Below are 11,783 nucleotides of genomic sequence, written 5' to 3'. Positions count from 1 at the left end.
TATATATATAATAATTAATAATTATTTTTAATCGGTCGATCAACAATTTGATTATGAAAATATATTTGAAAATTTGGCTCAAGAAAACAAGGCCGTTATTTCTATTGGGCCACAAATAAAGGCCTACTCAAACTTAGTAGGCTCAAATTATGAGATGTGTATAATATAAGTAAGGAGAAGTTATACATATATTTGTTCGTTAAAAATAATTATATTCGCTAATTAAAACGTTATATATAACATAAAGGGTTACGATGAATAATTTAATCGTGAATGGATCTTACAACAAAATAACAATAACGATAACATATATATAGGATGGATATACAAGTGGTTTCTGCGGATGCTGGTGAGTACGCAACGTTATTTGCATCTTGTGAAAGTAAGAAAATTATTTTTTGATAGATTATCATATCAAGTAGTTCGTATCAAAACCAATAAAAATAGAAATTCAATAGTGAAAATAATTAAGAAATAAAACAACAACAAATATTCCTCTTATTTTATTTTATTCAACAAGTATATCAAAAATAGAAATTACAATTTACTTGTTTATTTTAACAAAATAAAAATAAGTAATAATTTGAACAATATAAAATAGTACAATAATAATAAAAAAGAAAAGTATTGAGAACGCCCTTAAACGTGATGTGAATTATTAATTTCATCTCCAAACCGTTATAACCTTAAAAATATATCCATTTACTTGACTAACTGAACTTAAATAACTCTCGATCTTGCAAAATTAGAAAAATACACCCCTAAATTCTCGCCAAGTTTAGAAATATTTTCAACATTTTTCTCGTTTTTTATTAAGAGTCTCTTATTTTTACAAGAGTTTTAAACCACTTGCTATGTCATTTGACATATCGAGAGTGTGTCTAAGCTTAGCTAATCAAATAGAATGACGTGTTTAATACTTTCAATAGTTCAAAAATATTTTCCAAGACTTCTCTCTACGAATAAAAAACTAACAACTTATAATACAATCGAATTATAAAAATAAGGAAATATGAATCTTATTTAGTATAGACTCGATATAATTATAATACAGATATCGAATATCGAACGGAAAAGGTTAGGAAGGTAGTAATAAGTGGAATAGAAAGGAGATTGATCCGACAAAGTAAGGCTGCAATGTGTTAAATCAAATTGGAAAATGTGAACCTAAACCTAAAGCCAAAAACTCTATAAACTTCAAATCAAATGTAATCACAAACTGAGTTTGCAATCATTGTGCTTTTCTCTTCTTTCCTTTCCCTTTGATTGATTGATATTGTTTTTTCTACTCCCTTTTTTTATTTTTGGAAATTTTTAAAAAAATTCATTAGGTTAGAAGTTAATTATTTTGAAATATGATATAATATTATGATTTTTATAAAATTTTAGTGTGTTTAAAATATGCTTAGATACATGTTTTTCAAAATATTTAAAGCCAAAATTAGGTATAATTTGTTCAAAATATATTATGTCTAAGTAAATTCGGATGTATAAGAGATATATAACAAATAATTAGGTATATTATACCCGCTCGTCTCCCTTCTATCTCACCCATCCCTTTTAATAAGTATCTGACATCTCAGATACATGCGAATCACATCATATACATGTATTTAACGTGTATCGCATGTATCTGGGATACGTGACTATCTCGATCGCCTCCCTTTTCATCTTACTCGTTTTTCTCTCGTCTGATAGTAAGAACACATCTATCTACATGTATATTTCTCAATATATAGAAGTAAATTCTTAATCGTGGTAAAATACATAATTATTGAAAAGTATATAGATAAAACTAATATATATGATATGAATTATGTACATCTAAAAGATAGTTTTCCTTTATTTTTAATTGTCTGGTTTTAATTTACAAGTCTTTTAATAAATAATTATTCTTTCAATTCCAATGTTTATATCGTATTTTGATTTGACACAAAAAAGATTAAGAGAGTAAAAAAAGAACTCTCAATATTTTAGTTTTAACATAAAGATATATTAGATGTATCAAATCTCGTAATTTTAAACATATCAAGTAAAAACTAATATTTTTTTTCATTGAGAAAAGGACCTTAATTTTCTTTCTACCAAATCACTTCACTCTGTTGGCTATGTATTGTTTGTAAGATGTGAGATGTCACAATTATGCCTTACCGACTAATCACTAGTCCCATTCCTCCTTCATTCACGCTATGATAATTCACTTTTTATTTTTATTTATAAAAATTATTTTTCAAAAAAAAAAAAAACTTCAAAATTTTTATGTTTTAATTTGATCTATGATAAAGAAAATTCCTCCATAAAATGTTAATAGGGTCTTGTCAAACACGAAGTATATTTAGATATCGTTGATCTGAATCAATTCTTGATTGTCTCAATCTTTTATGGATCCATTCGAATAATATCCTCTCTCACATGGAATGTTTCTTTCAAGTATTAGTAGTAATATTATATATGAGTGATTTTGTCTGATCTCGAAAATATACAAAAATATAATCATCGATCTTTCTAGGAGCATTCATGAAAATCTGACTCTACCATTTAATTAAATATCACGAAACGTCTTTATAATCTGACTCATTAAATTTATAAAGGTTGTAATTAGTTGACTATTCAATTCAAAAAGAAAAAGAAAAAATATATGTTTATCTTAAACTCATAATGTTCATAGGTCCGTAACGAAATATCAATTATAAATCATAATCTCATATATATATATATTTAACGGAAGTTAAAAACACAAACCTTATTACATATACCTAATACAAGCATTACTGATCTAAGTCGTAAAATTTCACACATGTATATATTTTATGTCACATTGGATCTAAGTCAAAGTTAGTCTCTAGACAAGAAAATCCAAATGTTTATAAACACAAATCATAATTGTCCATTCGTGTAATTTTGACAAAGACTTTATGAAGTTTTTATTATACACGTGTGGTGATTCATCATCTTTGGATTTTTGCTCGACAAGAAAAATATTTTAATGTCCTACCACACGTAATATTATACGCGATGATATAAGTATATATATCTATCGAACACTATAATTAGGAGATTTTGGAAATTAAAAATAAAAAGCATTTGGAAAATAGGTTTTATAATAATTTTCTTCTTGTCAAAGAAAATCTCTAAGTTATTTAATGGATGGAACCTTTTGTAAAACTAAATTCATAAGGTAGATATTTCAAAATCCATTTTGTATTAATTTAGTTATACTCTTTTATTTCTTCTTTTTGTTTATTAGATAAAGTGACCAACTAATAAGTGGTATTAATGTATACAAAAAAAAAATTCTATTCATTATACACTAAGGATATATAACAACCAAATTCAATAATAATAATTAAAAAAAGTGAACCATATCCCTTTGAGTAGACCTCTTATATATATTATTATTATTTGTCAAAGAGTGTGTAAATAGTTTGAAAAAAATTGAAAAAGCTACGTATAATACAAAGGTATAGGGATAATCTTGTTAGTGTGAGTCCATTTAGAAAAAAAAAAATTTAGATTTAGTTTACGAATAATATTACATCATATTAAGAATATTTTGACCTGATCGCTTAGTCGTTCAATAACTGATATTAGAAGCAATGATTCGACGAGATGAGATGGTGTGATATTGCTCTTTTTATTGACGCATCACACAAAATTTAGTTCGAAAGAAAGATTATATATTAGGTGCGTGAATAATATTTTATATTAATCAAGAATTTAAAAAGTTTTAGAAAATTTGCATATATAAAGTTCTACAAATCCTTTTGGAGAATATTGCACACAAAAATGTGCAAGTGATTGGATTATTATTGTATTAGACTTTTTTTGATTTGAAAATTTGAATTAATCAAATCATAAAATATAAAATTATATTCGAATATCGAGTGTGAAATCAATAATTAATAAGATACTAAACTATTAAAAAACTAGCTAGTAATCCCCTTTTAAATTGGATAACCTATATAATGACACATTGCTAGTATCTTATGAAGAAAAATATAACCATTGCTTGTGTCCCAAGTGTACCTTAATTAATATCCTATAAAGATACTAAAGATCTATACTAAAAATAATAATTTGATCATAATTGTCTAGTTCACAAGATGTTGGAAGACTCTTTTAAGTATCTATAAAGATTATTGAATTAATCAAATATCTTAATCATATAGTATATTGTTTAGAGAAGACACATGTTTGGATTTAATATGGACACCATAAAAAGTTGTGGTAGAGTAGCAATTATACTTATTTTTAATCAGATATTTTAAGTTTAAGTTCTAGGTTTGAAAATCGACGTGATTTTTTGTAAGAATTACAAAGTGTGTTATCCTTAAAGTAGATTGTGCAACACCGATATATGAATTATTCAATTTTGATTTTCACTTTCTCATGGCGACGACATTGAAAGATTGTGATGAAATAATAAATACTATCAGTCACTAAGCAGGCGTTTTAGGATATATATGATCCTTGAATATGAAATGGCTTTTGTAAGAAATGTTTAACCTGAGATTGACTTCTCGATAAGATTCCGAATTCAATTAAATCTCAAAATAATTATCATATCCTGAATGAATAATATCAAAATATGTTTGATTATCATACATGTGTCTACCTTTTTTAGTAGTAATAGATATGAAATGATATGAAAATCAAATTTGTTATTTCAAAGATTTCTCCTTGACTAGAATTGTGTATATAGTGTGTTTTTAAATGGGGCCCTAAATATCTTATAAGTATTTATTTTGGGAATTAATATGAACTAAAAAGATTAGGTCATAAAGAGGAAACAATTTCTTGAAAATTATTCTTTCAATTTTAAAAGCTATAATTAAAAGTGAAATTGATGGTGACACTCATTGATCAGATACTTTGTACTTTAATATAGACAAAGGTCTATATCAGTCCACAAATTAATATTATCTGCCCCCCACCCCACCCCACCCCCACCCCCAAATGAATAAAAAAATGTTGTTTTTGAATATAATAGAAATTAATTGGTTAGTGATTATAATTCGATCTTATGCTTGTAATAATTTTTTTAAAAAAACATATACAATATGATTATACATAAATCGGTTTGATTCAAGTTTTCTCGATTAACTTTACTAAAGATCAAGATTTAATTAAAAGAATTTTGTCATATATCAAGGAAGATACATCTAAATACATGTATTTTTGCTATAGATGCACTAAAACAGGGAGAGAGAAGAGCGATAGTAAGGGTGCGAGCGAGATTTGTGATGTATCTCAGATACGTGCGGATCACAGATACATGCTAGATAATGTATTTGTATGTATCTGGTATGTTTCACATGTACCTCGGATACAATATACATAGGAGAGTGGCGAGCGAGATTTGTTATGTACCCATATACATTCGAATCCACTAGGATACAATGTATAAAAAATACACCTAATTTTGATCATGTATATCCCGAGATACACGTGATTAAGACGTACATGAATGTATCTGACGCCACCAAAATCTGATAAGATTTGTAATATTAAAAATTAAAGTATATCTAAATCATTAACTCTTAAACTAGTGGAATTTATTCCGTATAAATTCCCCTACTTTAGTCTTCTATATGGGCTCCTAAACCCATCTAAGGGACTTAACTGGATTAGAAGTTCTTCTATAAGGTCATCTTATTGGGCCTAGAACTCATATTTGGGCCAGTATTTGAAAACTCCAATGAGGCGAAGCCCAACAAGGCCCAGCTATTCGTACTATGATGAATCTGGGCATTTCTTACCAAAACCTAAACTCGAGTCTGGATGAAGTAATCGGAATAACAAGTAATTATAGTAGCGGAAAAAGTCAGTAATTATGATTCTATTTCTTTGAGTTAAGGATCTATCGAAATAACATATCTTTCATTAGTTTTATTTCCTATGGCGATTACGATTTATATATTTCACTTGTCCTCTGTATACTTCGCTTGCAGATATACAAACAGGTAAATATATACAAATGATGGATGTGATTTGTATATTTCGCTTGCGAATATAAAAACAATGTAAACATATACAAATTCTGCATTTATACATTTCGAAACATTTCAGAACTCCGTTTGTATATTTCGCTTGTCAATATACAAACAAGGAAATTTNGTGATTATAATTCGATCTTATGCTTGTAATAATTTTTTTAAAAAAACATATACAATATGATTATACATAAATCGGTTTGATTCAAGTTTTCTCGATTAACTTTACTAAAGATCAAGATTTAATTAAAAGAATTTTGTCATATATCAAGGAAGATACATCTAAATACATGTATTTTTGCTATAGATGCACTAAAACAGGGAGAGAGAAGAGCGATAGTAAGGGTGCGAGCGAGATTTGTGATGTATCTCAGATACGTGCGGATCACAGATACATGCTAGATAATGTATTTGTATGTATCTGGTATGTTTCACATGTACCTCGGATACAATATACATAGGAGAGTGGCGAGCGAGATTTGTTATGTACCCATATACATTCGAATCCACTAGGATACAATGTATAAAAAATACACCTAATTTTGATCATGTATATCCCGAGATACACGTGATTAAGACGTACATGAATGTATCTGACGCCACCAAAATCTGATAAGATTTGTAATATTAAAAATTAAAGTATATCTAAATCATTAACTCTTAAACTAGTGGAATTTATTCCGTATAAATTCCCCTACTTTAGTCTTCTATATGGGCTCCTAAACCCATCTAAGGGACTTAACTGGATTAGAAGTTCTTCTATAAGGTCATCTTATTGGGCCTAGAACTCATATTTGGGCCAGTATTTGAAAACTCCAATGAGGCGAAGCCCAACAAGGCCCAGCTATTCGTACTATGATGAATCTGGGCATTTCTTACCAAAACCTAAACTCGAGTCTGGATGAAGTAATCGGAATAACAAGTAATTATAGTAGCGGAAAAAGTCAGTAATTATGATTCTATTTCTTTGAGTTAAGGATCTATCGAAATAACATATCTTTCATTAGTTTTATTTCCTATGGCGATTACGATTTATATATTTCACTTGTCCTCTGTATACTTCGCTTGCAGATATACAAACAGGTAAATATATACAAATGATGGATGTGATTTGTATATTTCGCTTGCGAATATAAAAACAATGTAAACATATACAAATTCTGCATTTATACATTTCGAAACATTTCAGAACTCCGTTTGTATATTTCGCTTGTCAATATACAAACAAGGAAATTTATTATGAATTTTTAATAAATCATATACAAATAATTAGAGTAAACATATACAAATTCTGAATTCATACAATCAAGAATCGAACTATATACATTTCGAATTTATACAATTAGGGATCGAATTATTCAAATATTGAATTTATATCATTAGGAAATCGAATATAAATTTCATGAAAGTATAATCACTGATTAAAAATAATCAAAACTATAATTATATTACATAATATACTCTAAATATTTATCATTTTACGTAATTTTCCTAATATATTATTGTATTTAAATTGAGTCTCATTTTTCTCAAAGCAAAGTAATATTCCATCATACAAGAAGCATAATCCTAGGAAAGAGTGAATCACAACATTCCCTTGAGTTCCACAAAAGGCTCCACCTACCCTTAAATAAAAGTAAGGTTATATAAATTTAACAATCGATAATAAAAATTATACTAAATATATTATTATTGTTACGATATCAATTCATAAGAGGGCCAAAAGGCATTTGAAAATTAGCAAGGGCTAGGGAACATTCCCTAGAGATGATTGAGGATTTTTTTAAATTATTATAATAAAGCATATGTTTGCCATTTATTTTCTCATGATATTATATTCTTTGGACAAAGTGCATTGAAACATAAAATTTGGTCATTACAAAATAATGGCCTAAAAATAATCAATACTTTTTTGGAAAAGCTATGTGTGTATAGTACGTAATCCATCAACTTTTAACATTTTATAAGAAGGTTGTCATGTCAAAATTAGAGTAACTTTTCAAAAAAATTACTATAATTTTTATATAATTTTTTAATATTTAATTATTTTTTAAAATATTAAATTAATATAATTTAATTTAAATATGAAAATTACTCTTGTTTTAAAGTCTTAATTTTGTTTTTAATGTGATATTTATATAAAGTTGCACAAATTACAAATTTTAAAAGTTTTGTGTTTTTTTTCCTTAAATTTTGTACCTAGTCAATGTACAAACAATAAATTCTCACTTTTACTTATTAATTTTGGCAATTTAAAAATTTATGCTTAATTAAACTTATTGGAATACTAATAATCAAATTTGAATTTTCCAAATATAATTAACATGAATAACTTAATAAAACAAAAATATTTGATAAATAATTTCTTTAAAAGGAATTCAAAAGCATATAAACGAGTAGCTCTTTTGAGTAGATAATACAATATTTTGCTTTTAATAGTGCTTTATTACATAGAATTATGCTTTAATTACTTTAACCAAAAAGAAAAAGAATTTAATAATTTAGAAAGAACAAACAAGTTACTTCTATGACAACTTGACTCCTCTATAACTTTTTGGAATAAAAAAATAAATCATTACTGAAAAAACTTAGGATTTGATGTTGAAAGATCTAAAATTAAAGTTATTAATTAGAAAGCTAAAGGCATTAAAAAAAAGTGATTAGCTCATGAATGATGATATTGAAAACTTGATTGCCATAACAAATATTAGTTGATACATGTATATTATATTTGACAGTATAAAAAAAATAAATCAATAATGAATCTTTACACACGTGATTTGATTAGTTATCTTATTTTTTACCTTGTTGGTTATTTTTGTGAAAACTTAGTAATTTCATTAAAAGATAAATTTTGCTATAATAAAAGTTCAAACTAATTGTCGATCTTCAAGAGAATTGAGATTATCCTAATCGCGTTATACTAGTTAATCAATACTAAAAAATCAATCATTGAAAATTTTGATGATAAAAGTTTACGATTAAAGTGAAATTCGATCGTTAAAAATCGATTATTATACCTTCTTTTTAGTGATCAAAATAGTCTTATTAGGGAAAAAAATTATCTAATGGGGTTTCCAAATACTAGATTAACTTAATCTTTGCCTTGTATATATGCTCACATACTTCATAGTGGTCCACCTAATTATAGCTTGTAATATACAATTAAGGTGAGCTTTTAAAACAACTTTTTAACAATTGTGAGCTTGGGGTGGGNTTCGATATTCAGAGTCTATCGTAATTCGTAGAGTTACGATTAAATTTGAATTACGCATTAGAGGATTCATTTAAAAATGACGTTTTCAACTACAATATTTTCTTCATGTATAGAACTTAAATCGAATTATTTAATTAAAGATAGAACAGTCTCGTCATCACCACAATCCGAATTAATGTTGGTCTCTCTCTTACTTCCAATCAAAACAATCTTGTGATGTCTTTTAAGGCAAAACAAAGATTTGGGAGATAAACTTTATTGACTAGCATGCTATGGTTCTTCTTGAAAGAAGATAAATTATATTCACTCATTTTTATATCATGGACCATTTACTATATCTAGCAAAGTTTTTGTTTTCTTCTACTTTTTATTTCAATCATATAGAGATGAATGCACCATTACAACATTTTGAATCCAATATTTTTAATGAAAACAACAATTTTTATAAGAATATACCACTTTATTTGTTACGTTGTAATTTTTGAAAGTTAATTTAATTAATTTTTATAGTTCAATAAAATTATATTTAATTGGTATTTTAAATAAAAAAAATTAAATATTCATAAACTATATGAAATATACTATAAATTGTAATTTTTTGCATATCAATATGATGAAAAAAAACATTATAAAATATCAGTCAAAATTTCAATAATTCAATTTAATTATAAAAAAATTATAACAATTAAAAGTAGATGGAGGTCGTACTAAACATCATAAAACTTAAGTCTATACGTATATATAGTAAATCTTAGACTTCACCCCTATATCCATAAGCCATATATCTAACAAATTTTATATTCCTTTACTTCTTCACTAGCAAGAAATAGAGAAAATTAATTTTATGAGTGGTATTTTCATCCACACCACCCAAACCCCTCACTTGTCGCAAATCTGATCTCTAAGCTAGACTTAAAATAAAAAAAAAAGATTTTAGTCAGATTTGAACTCTCGTTTCACTAGTAATTTCAACTTGTGTCAACAACACAAGGACACTCATATACTCCTCGTCGGTCTATTGTTAATTATATACTAAATTTTGTTAGTTTCTCAAGATAGATATACATATATAATATATATATTTTCATATGATTTTTTCAAAGTTGATAAATGATCACCTATTTCGAGATGTGGATCCGCCTCTGCTTGCCTCCACCCCCCCACCTCCATGCGCACACACCCTATCNTCTGAATCATACATAAATATTTTATTAATAATATCTATTATTTTATTTATCAAATATCATAAAAGCATCTTCCTTTGTATCAAACATACCCTGAGAGTAGTTCACAAAAAATCATATATAAGATGATTGAGAGGAATTAAAAGTGAGTGAGATCTCTAGTTAATTGTGTACAACACAAGTTAACATTTTCTATGATTCTTTAATAATTTAATATTACAAATGTTTTTTTTCTATTGGATTTTTCAAAGATTTATAAAGTAGATAGGGAGTGGAGTTGCTCTTCTTTATATGATATATAAATAATATATAATAATATAATATATCACTCTGAAAAATGATACCACAAATCTAACATGGCATGGGCCAATAAAAAGTGAATTTGGCCCACAAGCTCGTTATTGTCTCATTGGTTCGCGATTAAATATTTATACATATTTTTATTTAATTTTTTAATACAAATATAAAATTTTAAAAATGAAAGTTTTTGAGTTCGTCCGAACTCATGATGTTTACGTATAAAGCTCTTCGAACATTTAGTGTTTATATATATATATATAACTAGCCAGGCATAAATTATTAGTTTCATTTACGAGCTACTGACAACCTTAAAAATACTCTTTTGCTTGAATAACTAAATTTATATACACTCTTGATCTTGCAACATGAGTGAACTACATCCCTAAATTATCGCTAAATTTAGGAGTATTTTCAACAATTCTCTCGATTTATTATTAAGTCATATGGTAGATCAAGAGTGTATCTAAATTTAGTTAGTTGAATACATGAATGTTTTTAAATCTGTTAATAATTTCGAAACAATATTTATAATTAATTACGTTAAATTTAAAGATATTTTTAATATTTCTCTCATATTATATATTGATAAACTAAATAACCGAAGAATAAATTAGCTAAGTCTTCCTTTGAATAAAAGGTACAATATGTGTATATAACAAAAGAGATCAATAAACTAAAGTTGAGTTGCCTTTGGTAATAGTGCAATTCTTCCTCCTTGTCAGCACATGCATTCCACTTTCCACTACAAATCACTTTTGGACTCAAAACCAAATTTTTTTACCTCATCTACAAGTAAAGAACAAGCCCTCAAGTACTTCAAAATAGAAAATAAAATAAAATTAAATATATACTTTTTATATATATTTTTTTAAAAAAAAAACTTGCCAATGTCCCCATCATATCACCACTCTCAACCTTATGTTGTTTCACACTTGTCACTCCATATAATACAATCTTACTCTATATTACAAACAAACATATACCAAAAGGCTTAATTAGGGTTTACTCTTTATTCAATTATAACTCAAGCAAGTTATAAAAGATTTTTTTATATATATATATATATATATATATATATATATATATATA

Source organism: Solanum pennellii, chromosome 1 (assembly GCF_001406875.1).
Source record: "Solanum pennellii chromosome 1, SPENNV200".
Taxonomy (NCBI): domain Eukaryota; kingdom Viridiplantae; phylum Streptophyta; class Magnoliopsida; order Solanales; family Solanaceae; genus Solanum; species Solanum pennellii.
This window is presented reverse-complemented; position numbering follows the sequence as displayed.